This window comes from Mirounga leonina, unplaced genomic scaffold (genome assembly GCF_011800145.1).
Source record: "Mirounga leonina isolate KUSES-001 unplaced genomic scaffold, KU_Mleo_1.0 Mir_127, whole genome shotgun sequence".
Classification (NCBI taxonomy): domain Eukaryota; kingdom Metazoa; phylum Chordata; class Mammalia; order Carnivora; family Phocidae; genus Mirounga; species Mirounga leonina.
In genome coordinates, this window is record NW_023270316.1 from 76,742,642 (window position 1) to 76,759,663 (window position 17,022).

At 39.6% G+C, this 17,022-nt stretch overlaps 1 protein-coding gene across 3 annotated transcripts in view; it reads right to left on the reverse strand.

Annotated features, from left to right (window-relative positions):
* Nucleotides 1-17,022, reverse strand: part of SGCG (sarcoglycan gamma) — a 127,876-nt gene that overhangs the window by 98,666 nt on the left and 12,188 nt on the right. Inside the window, exon 1 of one of the 3 annotated variants that reach the window (XM_035003695.1) lies at nucleotides 6,020-6,329. The exons of 1 other annotated variant lie outside the window; for it this stretch is intronic. The gene's annotated coding sequence lies outside the window, so the exon portion shown is untranslated. Of the gene's footprint in view, nucleotides 1-6,019; nucleotides 6,330-17,022 lie in introns of those variants that run through there. One more of the 3 variants, XM_035003694.1, reaches the window with a different exon arrangement.

The following is a 17,022-nucleotide window of genomic DNA, read 5'->3' on the forward strand; positions in this document are numbered from 1 at the left end:
CACTCAATGGCAAGACAATTATATTATTGTGACTGGAACTGACACCTAGGCTGGGTATGGGCTTTTCTTGTCTGCATGGCTGTGGCCAGCATCACCATCTGAGGACTTACAAATGTTGGATCCATTGGTATGGCACTTTCCATGACATTTCAATAAATCAAATCATCCACTTCACAGCAAAGGCACTGTGGCACTTGACTGTGGGTCTACTGTTCTCATCACCGATTCTATGTCCCAGAAGCTACTGGCTTGAGGAGGGTATGTGACAGTGTCTTGAGGTTGCTGTTGAGGCCCCAGCTTGGAGATTCCTTGTGAGGGTGGGTAATGCTTCAGGATGGAGTCTGTATAGCCCTTATTAACAACTACTGTGGCACTGCATCCTCAATAGGTAGAACACATCTACCAATGGTGAGAGTCAGAGTGGTCATTCTTACCATCACTTTTAATGACCTGGGTGGGAAATCTGTACTTCCCATCCCCAAAACTATAGGCTCTGTGGATCTAGAAGTCTGTTTCCAGTGGAAAACGCTTCTACCAGGGAGTGCAACGTGAATCCCATTAATCTTCAAGCTACCATCCATTCACTTCATCTCTTCACATCAAGAGAGTAGTTAGAAGGAAAGGATGTGCCATTCCTGGCTGGGAAGAATGTCTGTCACCCAGAAGGTCCGATGGAGCATTTCTTGGTATTCCTTGACCATTTTGATAGTAAATGGACAAGTGCTCAGACAAAGGTTGATAAATAAGGGCATGATGACCAATGGCTCAGACCCCTCAGAGCTGAACGTCAGGCTCATCACACCAGGTTGGCTACGTAGACCGACAAAGGTATTAGGTGGGAACAAATGGGTGGTTGGGGGTGGGGGTGGGGGTGGGAGGAGAGACGGTGAGTATCAGTTGCCATCCAGAGACCAGCTGCAGCCGCGGAGACTGTAGTTCTTCCCAATGATGTTCCTTCAGTGGTTTCCCCAGGGCAAGAGATTGATTAGACTCTTGGGTGGAGGGCGGGCTATTCCCAAATTAGGTACATGAAGTAATCTGAGTGAGACCAGGGTGAACAACAGTGGTGTGACACCCTGGTCACACCAGAACCAAGGCCCTCATTCTTCCAGTTGCCAGGAGTGAGAACGGATGATGAGAATTACTTTTGATGGCACTGAGCCGCCCCACCTACAGTATGTCCCACATCCACTGTTTGATCACAGCAAGGGTGCAAAAGGCCCAGGCCCCATACTCAATTCCAGGACAACTCTGAGGGCCATCCCAGCTCTGTCACAACTACCTTGCCATTCAATCGTCCAGCCCAACTTGACTGCCTTCAGTTTCCTACATGTGTTTTTACTGAAGATGTTCTCGCATGAAGTGACACACAAATCTCCAGCTCAGAGTGTTTCCTGGGTAAGCCTATCTAAAACAACTGCTGTTGGAAAGATTGGGATTTTAACAAGTGAACAGTCAGATATGCCCATGGATTTCTCAGTAGAACATTGCTCGACTTCATCTATCTGAGGTCAGGTTCCCTGAGTAGAACCTGAGGTGAGGATTCTCATATAAGTGACTTATTAAGGGAATGTTCTCTGAGAGGCACAGGTCAGACAATGAGAGAAGCTGATTAGGGAGGGAGAAGAAGTTAGACACACAGATGTGGGTTGAGATGTGGGCAATGCCCCAGAGAAACATACAAACCCTTACTAGGCATTTAGTAGCCAGTTCCTATGCCAGCCCTGTGAGGGGCAGGGGGACCTCAGTCCATCCTAGTATAGACATGAATCTTTTTTGTTTAATTATGTTATGTTAATCACCATACATTACATCATTAGTTTTTGATGTAGTGTTCCATGATTCATTGTTTGCGTATAATACCCAGTGCTCCATGCAGAACGTGCCCTCCTTAATACCCATCACCAGGCTAACCCATCCCCCCACCCCCTCCCCTCTAGAACCCTCAGTTTTTCAGAACCCATAGTCTCTTAGACATGACTCTTAAGTTTAACATTATTTAAAAAGGAAGCCAGAGTTCAGAATATTCTTAAAGTTGCACATGGAAGCTGCATTTAACCGAACAGAATAAAAGAGTCTTCATCTATGTCATTAGTCTTTGGAGTTCTATAACCGAACTGAAAATTTCAGGCAAAGCAGCTCTATAACCCCTTCCTTTCAAAACCTCAGTTTGCCTAGTCCCTAAAAATAGCATTTAACTAAATGCTAACTCTGAGAAATAACCATACAAAATTAAGGACAAATTTTAAGAAAAAATAGTTACTTAAATATATCAACCAAAAGGAGATTCTTTTTAGTTTCAAGTCTCCATATGAAAGATTTAGGGCAAAAAGGAATTCTTGAGGTAGACCTAATTAAGGTTCTTATCAAATGTAGTGTATATGCAATTTTCCAATTCCTTTGGCAGTTCATTAAGAAGTTTCAGAGAACTTCAAGGTCATGATTCACTTTTATCTTTGTAGACACCTTTCTTCAGGATTGAAATGTGAGGATTTAAAGTGATATTCAAATGTGGGCCAGTACAGGGACAGCAGACTTCTATATTTTACCAAGATTAACATTTTGGAATATTTTATATATAATTTTCATTAAGATCTAAAATGTTTTATGAAAGGACAATGTTCATAGGAAACCCAGTTGAGTTTTTTTCCTTCAGAACTACTAAAGGCACCAAGGATTTCCAGTAAATTAATGAGAGTATCAGGGAGGGTTTTCTATTTGTGTTCTGGAAGGTGCATTTCCTCCTCAGCAGCCCTGAGTGCATGAGAATATTCCCTACTGGAATAACAGCTTCAGTCTGGTATCTTCTATAGAGGGCTCATGGTGCCTTGCTGGGGGTCCAGGAGAAGCAGTTAGAAATCCTGATACTCACCATTCTGAGGTTCCTCTCTGACCTCCCTGTCAGTGGGGGTGAGAGTAAGAGATTGTGTATTTCCTCATTATTGGTGGTGATGAGGAGGAGGCGTGGGGGCGGGAGGATGAGGAGAGCTACTGTTTACCAAGAAGTCAGACACCTACATGTTTTGTATGAGCTGAATTTGATACTCATTATAACATCAGGAGGTAGAAACTGATTATTCCTAGTTTTACAAATGAGGAAACTGAGGCTGAGGGTAGTTAAGCAATTCACACAAACAAGGTCATACAACTGGAAAGTGGCACTCTGACTCCACAGCCTGCACCTGTAGTCACTGCCTCGCCATTGATACTACGCTTTTCCGGGACCTTTCACAAGTGAAACCAATTGGGAATGTGCAAAAGAGCTGAAATGGTCACAAAGGTGAGGCTAGGTTTCAAGATACCCATCTCTACAGCAATGGCTTCTTCCTGCTGCCTTCTCCCTTCATTCCTCAGTCCTCAGCAGAAGCTGTCTCTGGACTTTCCATAACTCCTCCCTCTCCCTCCCCCACGCCCCCAATCCATTCTCCATGGCAACCAGAGTAAGTGTCCCAAAGAATAAATCTGTCCCCACTGCTATTCTGTTGTAAATGCTCAAAAGCACCCCACGGCTTTAGGAGGAAGCACACTTCCTTTGGGCATAAGCAGACTCTCCTGCCATCCCCAGCTCCTTTCTCATCAGTGGTGTGCTGCACACTGGTCATACCCACGTCAAGCAGACCTCGATATTTTGAGGGATTTTGAGAGAAGTCTTGAGACTTTTGTAAATCCACTAATTACTAAATACTCCTATATCAATTTTCCCAAAGATTTTGCTAGGGCATAATCAGATATAAAATTGAAAATGAAGTTGCAATCTGAAATGGCAAGTCCAGTGGATGAGGAAAACCACAACACTCATGGGGACAGCATGGAAATATCTGGCCTCTTTGTAGGTCCAGAGAAGCACAAAGCTAGGCGGATGCTCTTTGTGGGGGATGTGGGAGAAAGGGGAGGGAAGGACAGAGGGGCACAGGCAGGTTCTGAAGAATGGGCAAGTAGCAAAATCATCTTTGGGATTGTAGTGTTTTCCCTCCTATGAGGAAACCATACCAATGGTGGGCTTAGCCCTTAGCCGGGCTGGGCTCATTTGAAAAGAAGCAAGGGTCTGTGAGAAGCCAAGCAGAAGAGGGAGCAAAGGGAGAACCACAGGTCCTACACAATATGCAAAATTAAACTAAATGGAGACACCTGTTCATAATTTACAATTACCATTTGATTTTCATAGTCAACAGCAGTGCAATAACTAGAAAGTGTTTTTAAAGGACAATATGGAGCCATTTTATTTTCAGCATTTTAATTGTGTAGGGGAGGAAACATTTTTCCTTCCACCCTTTAAGGTCTTCCAGGTGGTTTAAGAATTAAATTGACATGAGACAGATTAACAGAGAAAACAAAACAAAGCCCAAGGTTTACTACATGCACACGGAGGCCCAATAATGAGGTGAAGACCTAAAGAAACATCCCAGGGCGCCTGGGTAGCTCAGTCAGTTAAGTTGTCTGCCTTTGGCTCAAGTCATGATCCCAGGGTCCTGGGATAGAGCCCCGCTTCTGGCTCCCTGCTCAGCGGAGAGCCTGCTTCTCCCTCTGCCGCTCCCCCTGCTTGTGCTCTCTCTCTCTCTGTCAAATGAATAAATAAAATCTTTAAGAAAAATAAAGAAACAACCCAGGCAGGCAGTTTTTATACTTTTTAGAGAAAGGGACCATAAGTCTGTGAGGAATTGACAGGACAAAGAAAACTTAACTTTCGGAGCTTCCATTAGTAAGGAATTCTAAACAGAATTTGGGCTGGGGGAGTAAATTAGTAAAACGTAACAAGGGTTGTTTATATAGACTTCTTGGCTCTCAATTCCCCACCTCTGGTGATAAGGAGGTCTCCTTATCTCCTGCTACAAGGAGGGCACCTTTCACATGGGAGACTGATTTCTTGCTTTCAGGAGACAAACGCAGGGGAGTGGGGGGTCAGATTGTTTTTTCACTGGCTGTTTCTTAAGTGACTCTTACATTTTGGGGTGGCCTGCCCTTGGCACGTGCAACCGCAAGCTTAGCCATCCTCTTCTGGAAACTTGGATTTGTCAGTCCTTGGAATTTGGCATTTAAATATGCTGAAATACTATTTTTCATTTGGCTTTGAAAGAAAACCTTAAATTCTAGAACCTATAAAACTAACACCAACTTGAACCATTAGTCTTGAAACTCTGAGTGTGCCTCTTTGGACTTATTTCTACAAAATGTTTCCAAGAAACTAAGTAACAGCTAAACAGTACATTTTGTACTAGTGAGTTACTCCATCCTGCTGGCGAATCTTCCAGCCAGTTGAGTTCTATTTTCCCTTATTATCTTTTTCTGAGCCTCCCTTTAAACTTGTTTTCCCATTGCTCCATATTAGGAAATACAAGGAAAGCGCTGACAACTTTAGTAGGCCTAAGTGTTGGCGCATGTTTACCTTGTACTCTATATTGACTTTTTGATACAGATTTTGAGCAACACTTTGTTTTCCAGATTTTAGGAGAGAACTATTCTTTCCTTTTTTTACTTCAAAAATAGTTGGGAAGCCAAAGTTGGTACTTTGCTCTTTTTTTGCTTATTCCCAATTTATCAAATGACTGGGACTCTTGCTCTCATTAATTTCAATCTATTTTTTAATGTCTGTAACAGAGCTATGGACAAAATGTAAAGCAAATGTAGTTCAACCACAAAAGTTTAAGGGTAGTATTAGAAACAGGTAATCTTAAAGATTATATTTTATCTAGATTAACTATCGTGTACAATGTAATGCCTGATAACAGAGAAATGCTATCATGGAATTCTACAAATTAAAAACACTAGAAATACAAATTGTGTGAAAAATACATAGCATGTTAGTAGTCAGAGTAAAAGAGTGGAAATAAGAAGTTATACTAAATTTTACTGATACTTATATATAATCATTTTGAGAGAAATGTATTCAACATTTTAAACGGAATTTATTAACTATTACGTCACCTACGAAGAGAACAAAAACCAAGAAATCTTGTACCTGTTTGGTTTTTAAGCTGTACATTGTAATTATCTAAAATCCAAGTTAAAACTGATGACTTACCTTAGATGTGTTAAAAAGCCCCCTGGGAAGTAGCTACAACCAGCTCCAGCCCTATCAGACACACAGTGTTTCAAACTTTCCCCTTACTTGAAGAATGAGTGAAGGATTTGGGGCTTCAGGCTTCAGGGACTATGCAAAAGGCTCTCACGCGTTTGGCCTTGTCTCATGTTTCATCCCCTCGTATTAGCAACAGGCGTATCTAATTTTACTCAGTGACATAAACAGCTCATACCACACTTAAAATTGTTTGGGCACCAATTCCAGGACACAGCTCTAAGTGGGCCAAAAAAAAAAAAATTCTTACAAAACCAACATTTAAATCCTGAATCATGATAGTCTTATGTAATTATAACTTTCTAAAATTAACTTTACCTTAAGTGAATAGCAAAAACCAGACTAGTTTCCAGTAGAATTTAATGTTGACAAAATCTCTTGGCAATCATTTCAAATTAACATGCAACATTTAGAAGTTACGACTTTATTAGTATTAAATGTATACTATTCTCACTCACGTGAAATGCACATTATCATATAATAGTCACTTCTTAAAAATCACTTATTTTAAGCCTCTTTTTAAGTGAAAAACTTTAATATTTGAGAAGAAAACCTTAGGGAATGATCATCCTCATAAAGAGAAGGTAAATAAATTCTGCCCGTTAAAATTACGACAGTTCTTTTCCAGTAAACTAAATTTATATTATGTTTAACAAAGGATGTGAATGTAACAATGCAGGCTTGATGTTTATCTTTATTCATTTTCATAAGATGTAAAGTAAAGAAATATCAAGCTTTTTAAATAATCTTTTATTTTGCATTATTTTTATATATAGCCTGGTAAGCAGCATGAATTAACACAGATTAAATTATATATTTGAAATTTGTATTTTAGCACTAAACCTTGAATAGGAGAAGCAGTGCAATGATAATCCACATGCTTAATATTTATTTTCTTTTCTTCTCAGGAGACCTTTTCTCTTACTCTACTTATTCATAACTCTAACTTCTTTTGACATTTGATGCTTCTCATACCAACAGCTGCAGGCCTTAAATTAAAAGCTGATATAGCTTCAACTAATCACACATTTATTTATAAGACTTTAAAAAATCTTTCATGAACTCTCTGCACATTACAATTTTCTCTGATGCAGCAATTTAGACATAAAATTACAGCACAACACAAATATCTCATATATATATACATATATATATATACACATATAAAATGCTTAACAATGATGATATGAGATGTATGTTTGTATCAGTTTGTGTCTGAAAAGTCAAACTCTGAAACTCCTAACTCAATATTCTAGTTGAAATGTCACACATTTAAAGGCTACATATTGAGGGACCTTTTCATCAATCAGTAAATTGGTTTTATAACAATAAACTTTTCAATGTTTTGTGGACTGCTTTGTAAAAATGTTACTCAAGTTATGGATTTGATCTCCATTCACATCTACAGAATCATTTAATACTACCAACTTTTCAGTCCTTCAGGAGGAGGGCTTAGAGAAAAACATCTTTCATTTTATAGAATAGTTGAAATTATTAAAACAAGATCTTCAAAGTTTTTAATGTAAGGTTAGCTTCAGCTTGTAACTCACATATACACATCTCAGTGTATATGTTTTCAGTGGAATCATAACATTTTAAAGCTATAAGAGGCCTTAAAGGAAACAACCTAGTCAAACAGTCCACTGGATGTGAAATAGCTCGCTCAAGGTTACAGAGCTGGTTTGGGCGTGGCAAACAAACAGAAGCAGTTCTCTATTCCTACAGAGAACAAACTGGTGGTCACCAGAGGGGGGATGGGTGAAATAGGTACAGGGGATTAAGAAGTACAAGCTTCCAGTCATAAATAAGTCATGGAGATGAAAAGTACAGCGTAGGGAATATAATCAGTACTATCGTAATAATGTATAGCGACAGATGGTGACCACACTTCTCTCGGTGAACACTGTGTAATATATACAACTGTTGAATCACTATGTTGTACACCTAAAACTAATGTAACATTGTGTGTCAACCGTACTTCAACTCAAAAAAGAAAGAAGAAAGTCCTTAGGCTCTTATGTCTTACATAACTATAGGATCCGTCTGGGATTCACCCTTATCCTTCCCCCTATAGTCAGTTAGCAATCCTGCCCTCCTACCTCGCTTCTGCCTGGGGCAGACAGTCCTGCTGCCTAAGACACTGGGTTAGAGAGACCACTTTTACATCTAGTGAAAACAAGGAATTTCTTGTAGAGATATGGTTCGTTTTGAAATGGGAGGTAAGTTTGCCTGAGGAGGGAGGTTATAGGGGATGATGGGGGATGAGACAGTTCAAAGTTTGAAAAGAAGAGAGAAGTTGTGAAGAGCTGGGCAGTAAATTTACTAGTGAATATATGAGACAGTGTTTGGACCCAGCTGAAGTTGATCAATATACAGCGTTCCTATTTTTAATAGTTCCTGTGACTTTGGATACTAACTGTGGATGTGAGCTCCTATGACTAAATCCCCCCACACCACCTCACTCTTTCCTCCCAGACTAAATTCATCATCTCCCAAACCTGCTCTTTTGTTCATCCTTCCTTTCTCAGTTTTGTTCATCCTTCCTTTCTCAGTTTCTGACGCCATCCTCCACAAAGTTACCGCTGACTGATTTGGGAACCTCCCTCACTAATCAGCCGGCCAGTCACTAAGCCGCAGTATCTCCTCCCTCTGCCTGCTCCCTTCTCTCTGGGGGGTCCCTGTCTGACTGGGGGACTCACCAGCAGGTGTCTCCTCATGCTCAGTACCTGTTGGCCTGCTTCCGGGGCAGGACTGTCTGCCACATTCCATTATAGACTCCTGGGATTGCCAGAGAAACGCCGAGAACAGCTCATTCTCTCCTCATCACTCCCCAGCCTCAAGACCTTCAGTGAGCCTTCAGGATGGGGACCACGTTCTTGACAGGGCACACACACCTTTATGACTGGGCCGTGTCTGTCTCCCCTGTCCCCATCCTTTAGGTTCGGTAAGAAACTACATGCCATTGGGTGTCTGGCTAAATATGACTAGAGTTACCTCCCATCCTTTTCTTTCTAATGACTATTTAACTTTTAAAAGTCTGTTCATATGTCATTATCAGCTTTCTATATGTATTTATAAACTTATAGTTATTTGTATTTACATTGCCATCATTGCTTTATATACATATTCTCTCTATTAAACTATCAGCTCCTTGCTCAGCACCTGAGCCCTCAATTAACTGAACCCTGAATAGTTACACCAAACTCAATGTTTTTTATGATATCAATTCCATAGCACACCGTAACAAAAAAAAAAAAAAAAAAAAAGAAAAGAAAAAAGAAAAAGAGCTAATACACGATCAGGATGACATTATAAGACTTTTCCAGAAGAGGTCAGTGTAACAGTAATAAAAGTATTCGCTTTCAGGGCAAATGAAATGTGAAATCAAATTAAAATATTTTGTGAGAGATAAACTTTCAAGCCTTAAAAAATAACCATGTCAATGATCTGCCCCTCCAATCAAAGCTACAACTTCCTCAAGAGAGATGGCCATAGACCTTTCACATAAGCAAAATGCAATGATTCTCTACACAAATGAAAACACAACAGGTTTAAATCTGGAATGTAATTAATGTAATCACCTGGATGCTTCTCACCCAAATTCTCTGATTATTCTTAAATAGAGATCATCCAAGTGTATACATTTTAGAAAGATAATTCCTATTCCCTTTGGAGTTGCCGTACAGATAAAAAAATTACATTGATCACTAGATTACTGAATGTAGGCATTTTGTGTCTTCTTGTGGTACTTTGGGGGAAGTTTTGGAGTCACTATTTAGTGTGAAGGGCTAATTCAGTGTTGTCAGAGATGAATGGAAAGAAAACAGTGGGATGCTGGAAAAAGAAGAAGACTTGAAAAAAAGAAAACTCTTACATTTCAGAAGAGGAAATGGAGTACCTGAAATTTCAAAGGTTATTCATTGGTAATCACTGCATTTGGTCATCATAATTTTTTTTAAGATTCATTTATTTGTCTTAGAGAGGGCGAGGGGGGAGGGGAGGGGCACAGGGAGGGAGAAAGAGTCCCAAGCAGACCCTTCACTCAGTGTGGAGCCCAATGCGGGGATCAATTCGGGGCTTGATCCCACCACCCTGAGATCACAACCTGAGCTGAAATCAAGGGTCGGAAGCTCAACTGACTGAGCCACCCAGGCGCCCCACTGCCTGCCACTTATCTCTAGCCCTCTGTAGTTTCCCTGTACTTTTTGTACATGCTCAAAGTGGTCATATTTACCTTCCACTTTGAAACTATAATCTCCTGTATCTCTTGTGATTCGATCAGGTTGATTAAAAAAAAATAGTGCAGTACACAGCGTTCACATTTTACAACTAGCTACCCAAATATCTAACCATATTCCTTTTCCGAGATAAACACCTGTGCTCAATGCTTCTTCTATTATCAGTTTGAATGGAATCTTTTTTTTTTAATATTCCTCCAAATACTTTAATTGCTTCATACTGACATTGTGCCTTTCCCAGAGAGCTATTGTTGTTGGAGTTTCTGAATACCACTTTTGTTATTGTTGTAAAATAAGAAATTTTCCTAAATTTGCCTTCTTCAGCTTATCCTAGTTGTCGCTCAGTTTTTATTCCTTTGATCTATTATTTGGAACCAATGTCACTTTTCTGCTTGAAACACACTGTTCCTTTCTAATTTAAGTAGTTTATATCATGGTTTTCTTGTAGGACTCACCTCCGGCTCCCTTACTTTCTAATGGTCTTTCTGTTCCTTGCATTCTCTACCTCTACCACACCGTCAAACTTCCGTTAAATTTCTGATAATATCTACTATATAGGATCGCGTTTTTCTTCAGCATCCTGTACTCCAGGCTCCCCTCCTCCTGGGCCAGTCCGTCTTGCAGAGCCAGCTTCCCACACAGCTGCGGTCTTCCTTAGATCTCATCGCTCTCCTGAGCTGGCTGAATCTTCCCCGACTCAGCTCTCACGTCCTCTCCTCATATACCCCCTTGCTTTGATGGCCTGCACCCTCAAATAATCATTCAGAAATGGTGTTTGGGAAGTGGATTGTCTGAGTTCTTTTATGTCTGAAAATGTATCTATCCTGCTCCAAAACTGGTTAATAGTTTCATTTAGGATAAAATTTTAGGTTGAAATAATTTCAGACTAAACTTTGAACTCTTTGCTCCACTGACATCTGTCATTAAGAGTTCCTACAGAGAAATGTAATTCTAGTCTGATTTGCATTTCTAGTTTATAATGAGTAAGGTACATTACTACTTAAAGGTACCTGTTGCATTTTTTGCTAAAATTAATATTCTCCCTAGTTTATTTCCTGTTGCATTCATCTGGCATTTCATATATCTGATTCAAACAAAGAGAAGGTAGCATCCATTTATAAAACGTAAGTGTATTTGTTCTTATTGAAAAATAATCGAGTGAGAATACTTAACGTTATATTTCATGAATGTTTTTAGAATCTCTCTACCCTGATCAGAAATTCCTGATGAAGAACTAGAGTGTAAATGATGGTAAGATTTATGAAAAGGAAGATATGTGGTATAAAATAAACTGGAGGATAAAAAAACAGAACCGAAAAAGAGAATATTGGAAATCTGTCGATGGAGGAATAGGAAGATCTGTGCCCAGGGACATTGGAAAGTATGTCAGACATTGAAATTTGTGAGAATAGTCACTTACAGAGGAACACTTATTCTTTCTATGAGAAGGTTCCTCCTAGTGTAGTAACATTTCTAGATTCTCTCTATAACTTCTACTCATTTCTTCCCAGGGAAAGTGGATTAATTCTTCTCGTTGATGAGTTAGAATAAGAAAGTGGGTCCATATGGTCCATTTCCTCTCTCTTCAGAGACGTTCATGCCTGCAGAGAGTACAGTTTTGACACTGATCCTTCAGGCCCTCAGAGGGACCTGTGATCATCTAGAGCTGCCTAAGGGGTGTGTGAGCCCTTGCTGGGGATGTAACATTAGAATGCCCATTATTGCTGCAAATCTAGAATACATTCTCCAACAGCTCTATTTGTAACACAAATGACACTTAGACCTTCATTTGCCTCATCCCTTTGTCTCTTAGTTGGTTCAGAAATGGGGCAGTAAACAGAGAAGTGATTTTTCTCAATCTTCTCAAACTCAAAAAAATCAGCATTTAACGACCACATATCTCTTGAGGAACTACTACATAGCAAGAGCTATCCTATATTAGTACCTAGACTTATCTGACTCTTCTCTTCCAACTTCCTCTTTTTTGCAAGGCTGGTACCCTCTTAAATATCTCTGTGGTCCTCACAGCATTCAGTGCAGACCAATCCGTCACTGCTTATTTACTTCCCTAAATCCTGTTAATCCTTTATTTGTTCACAAATTTGGTGGCAGGGACGGAGTCTTGATACCTGTATTTCCTTAGCCTCTAGCTACTCATTAAATATCTGCTAAATGAAGGAATTTAACAAGTAAACCAGTTTCTGTGCTTACGTAGCTTTCTTTCCAGCTTAGAGGGCAGATGGTTAAATATCCAATAATGTGGTTAGCATAACAGTAGAGGTATGAGCCAAAGGCTATGGACGCACATAAAGGAAAAATTAATTGTATTTGAGAGAGACCTAGTGGTAGTTGGTTCTCCAACAGCAGAAATCACCATTAGCTCAGCCTTTTGAAATTTCCAATATTTGTGCGTGTTTCAAATGTATTCAATATAGTGACATAATAGTGTGTGAACATAATTTGTAAATGTATACAAACCAACACATACTGAGATGTGTACCTGTCATTGACCTAAGTCAAGTAAGTTTTGAGACCATGACCCAAAGCCTTGAAACAGTTACAGTATTGGTGACTTTAGTTCAACCCTCTAAATTCTGTAGTCTGATTATGATTCACACTACACAGCATTAACTTAAAAATCTTCCTTACTTATTCTTTCCCTACAAATAATATAAACAAATGGCCCCAAATTCCAGGCTTTGGGATCAACTGAGTTTAAGTTCAGCTTTTTCACAAGTAATAGCTTGTATAATATTAGTTATTTTTCTTAATGGTCTGTTTTCTGCTATTAATGTTGGGGATAATATCAACTCCCTGCTTAAGGGTAGTAAAATAATTAAATGTGATAATGTACAAAAGGCACTCGGCACATAGTAAAACACATATAAATGGCAGCTATTATTATAATTGTTTCTTAATGCTGTGAGTGAATTTTTCAAAACGAAATAGAATACATGAGTCACAGATGATGACAAATGCAGCCTTTACAACAAATGTATTTTGGCTTACTTCATGGTATACCTAATACGATAAAAGCATTCTGACTTGATGTTATGCCTAATTATTAACATGCTCAGCTAGTAACTAACCTTCCTAGGCAGACTACACAATAGCACTTTCACACAATCAAACCAAATTATTATTTTTTTCTTACAGTTTAGTTTTCTGGTATCCACATCTTTTTGCCAACAACATGCCTTGTATAGGATATACGCAGTTTAACAGCCTTGACAAACACACAGGAATACTTTACAGTCTGAAAGTTAAAGATACTGGAGATTCCATGAAGCTGAATTTGACTTGCTTCTGACCATTGTCCTGCATGTGTCCTCCTGAGGGTCCCTGAGCTCCTGACCTCTGGCCCTCACCCTATCTACTGAAAAGTCTTCAAAATCTTATTATTTCAAAAATCTTCTTTCCACTGAAAATGTGAAAGCTGGATGCTAGAGGGCTCATGACAACACAAATGCTGTATCATGAGGTCATGGGGTCATGGGGGTGACAGCAAGACTCAATGCTGAGGCCTTGGAGAAAAGACAGTGGTGAAGAGAATGACCTTGAGAGATGAGATGTAGCAATGAAGTTTTTGGCTTGGGTCCCTTGTGTTTCATGACTTACAGGCGTGGATATTTCAAAGTCATCATGTTGCAAACTCAACATATTTTAATTATCCCTCCCACTTTTTCCCAAAACTTCTCTTTCTTAGCTTAAAGGCATTGCTGTTTGCCATTTGGCCCTGCCAGAAACTTTCCATAGTTTAATGTAAATTATTTCAACTAGTGTGTGTATTTGCCCTCCAATTGGCGAATGATCAAAAAGTCTTATTTTATTTTTATTTTTTATTTATTTGGATAAGGAAGTCTGCAATTAAAGGGAAAAAATGATGGATGCTGGCCTACGCACATCCTATGCATGACCAAGTCCAGTTGCTTACCATGAAAGAAATAAAGCTGTTTGATAATCAAGCATTAGATTCTGTGTAATTTCAGCAACAAGAAGAAAATCTGGCATCTCCGCAATAGCACAAAACCTGGTTTCTCCACTATAGCACAAAAATCCCATGGTTTACTAATATTTAAAAAAGAAACAAATATTTTTTATTAAAAAATGAGAGATTAAAAACTTAAAAAATGTCAAAAATGAACATGTTGGTTCCAAAAAGTGTATGAGTATATGCTTTTTGTTTCTCAACATCCATGAACTCCACTTGTGGTAATGACCCTTAGATTTTCTTTTTGGGGACTCACCCTACCTTGCTTTCAGTCCACGTTTGGTCCAGTCAGATCAACGCCATTCCCAGGTTGAGTGGCAGGTCATGTGACTTAGGCCAGGCTGAGAGGAGCTTGGCATTCTCTTGGCCAGAGATTATTTTAGACTGACTCCGTCCAAGCCAACCAGCCTAAGAGCAATCCCACAACTTCTGTTTCAGTGGCTGACAAGACAGACTTTCTTTTCTGCTTGACTTGAATTTGATAGCAATTCAAGCCTGGTTAGTGAGCAGCCATGAACACAACACAACACAGCAAAGGTTGGAGCTGAGAGATGAAGTAAAATTCATGGTAATTTCAAGTCTGTAAATCGAGGCATGCTTGAATCACCTCTAATCTTGTATTTTTTAGTTACATCAGCCAATAAATTGCCTTTCTTCCATTCAAAACTGTAGAGTGGGTATTTGATAATTTGCAACATAAAAATCTAAAGTAAGTTTTAGTCAAACCAATGCAATAAAGAACTTGCCTTTTAAAAAAAAAAAAATTTGTTGTTGTTGGTGGTGGTGTAGGAATTCACTTAGTTCCTGGTGTGAAAGAATGAGGGAGTGATGGTACCAAGAGTAAAGCTTGTGTACTCTCTCTCAAATAAATAAATTAAAAAAATCTTAAAAAAAAAAAAAGCTTCAAACAATGAAGAGAGGTGATGAACACAAACTTGAACAGCTCCTTACCAGTTGTAAAACAGAACTTGGAGGTTACAGAAATCCATACCTTCTGTGGTAGCATATGTAAATGACAGGGCTATTCAGGGTTACCAAATGTTCTGGGGAGGTCAAAGATGAGGACAGAGAAAGATAACCTGATTTGGCAAGAGAAGACCAGTGGGAAGATTTAAGATGGTAGTTCTAAATTTAAAAAAAAATGATAGGCATAGTAATGATTCAAGGAAACCTCATGAAAAAGCCCTGACTTTCTCATATACTATTATTTCATCAAAGCTAAGACTGATGATTTTAAGAACAACACTGTTTTTATGCCAGGAAGGAGTACCTCTGCAAATTAAACTATAATCTGGCACTAATGACAATATGCATCCCAATTAAGAGCTATTAAAATGTAAATAATTGGCATTCTAGATTTGGTAAAATATGATAACAGCGCAATGGAGTGAATGATAATAGCAGTTGTCTGTCATTCATGATTTATTTAAATAATATTCATCAAGGATTATCTCTGTCATACACATGAGTTGCTTTTGTTGATTAGTTTTTATATTTGCTAGAATAAATGAGAAATCCATTTCTTGTCTCAGTAATTGCCTAAGAAAAGTAATGCCTTTTTAGGTAGCTATATGGAAATGTTTCCTATTGTACACAGAGGTTGCCCAATGGAATTAATGATTAACTCTCTCTGAAACTGTTTTTCTGGGATGCTGAGTTGGTTTGTCTTATATGAATCAGTTATACGCAAAGGCTACCAGGATCCTGCTGAAGTCACTTCTGCTGTTTTTGATCCAATGAGCAAGCACCAACTGGGTGCCAAACACTGTTCTAGATGCTGAGGATAGCAGAGTGCACAGGACGAAGGAGGTCTTACCTTTTCAGAGCTTATACTCTAGTTGAGAGGAAACAGCCAATCAATGTGAAAACAATAAACAAGAAGATTTCTCACCGTGGCAAGTTTATTAAGAAAGTAAGCATGGGGAGGGGGAGAATATTTAAGTACGTGGTCAGGGCAGGGCTTTGTGGGATGACCTGAAAAATGAGAAAGGAGCAATCATGAAAAGACTAGGGCAAAGTGTGATATAGGCCGGGGATGGCCCAAGCAACGGCCCAGGGGCAGGAATGATCTGTGTTAAAGTGGGACAAGCAAGGCCCAGGGGTGGGAACATGGTGCACGGAACAGGCCCGATAAGGCCAGAGAGAAGGAGGCATGAAGAGCAGTGGTTCTCAGCCGGCCATCGTTCGCAGCAACCAGGAGAGGTATGCAGAATACCGTTGCCCAGGACCCTCTCCAGAAATGCTGATGTATTTGGTATGATGGAGGCCCTGCTAGCGGCATTTGTTGAGTTCCCCAGGCAGTTCTAATGGGTTGCCAAGGCTGATAATCACAGCTGCAAAACAATGTAGCTACAGCCCCCTGTAAGAGAAGACCTTATTCCAAACACTAGCTGTAGAACTACATGAAAAGCATTGACATTATCCGTGCAACACTGTTCATTTCTTCTAACAAGCCCCTTCCGTACAGCTGTCACTCTCTCTCCTTTCTGCTCTCTGACCAGCTCCTTTCAGGTCTTTGCCAGGATGGGGTATGTTCTGGTCTGACTGGAATTTTCTTCATGACCCAGAGTATTTGGGTTTGTCTAGTTTTCACTTCTCAGTTTGTTTGTTTGGTTGGTTTCTTTCTCTCCTCTCCCCTCCTCCCCTCCCCTTTTGCCCTCCCTTCTTCCCTCCCTCCCTCCCTCCTCCTCCCCTCCCCTTTTCTTTTGCCCTCCCTTCTT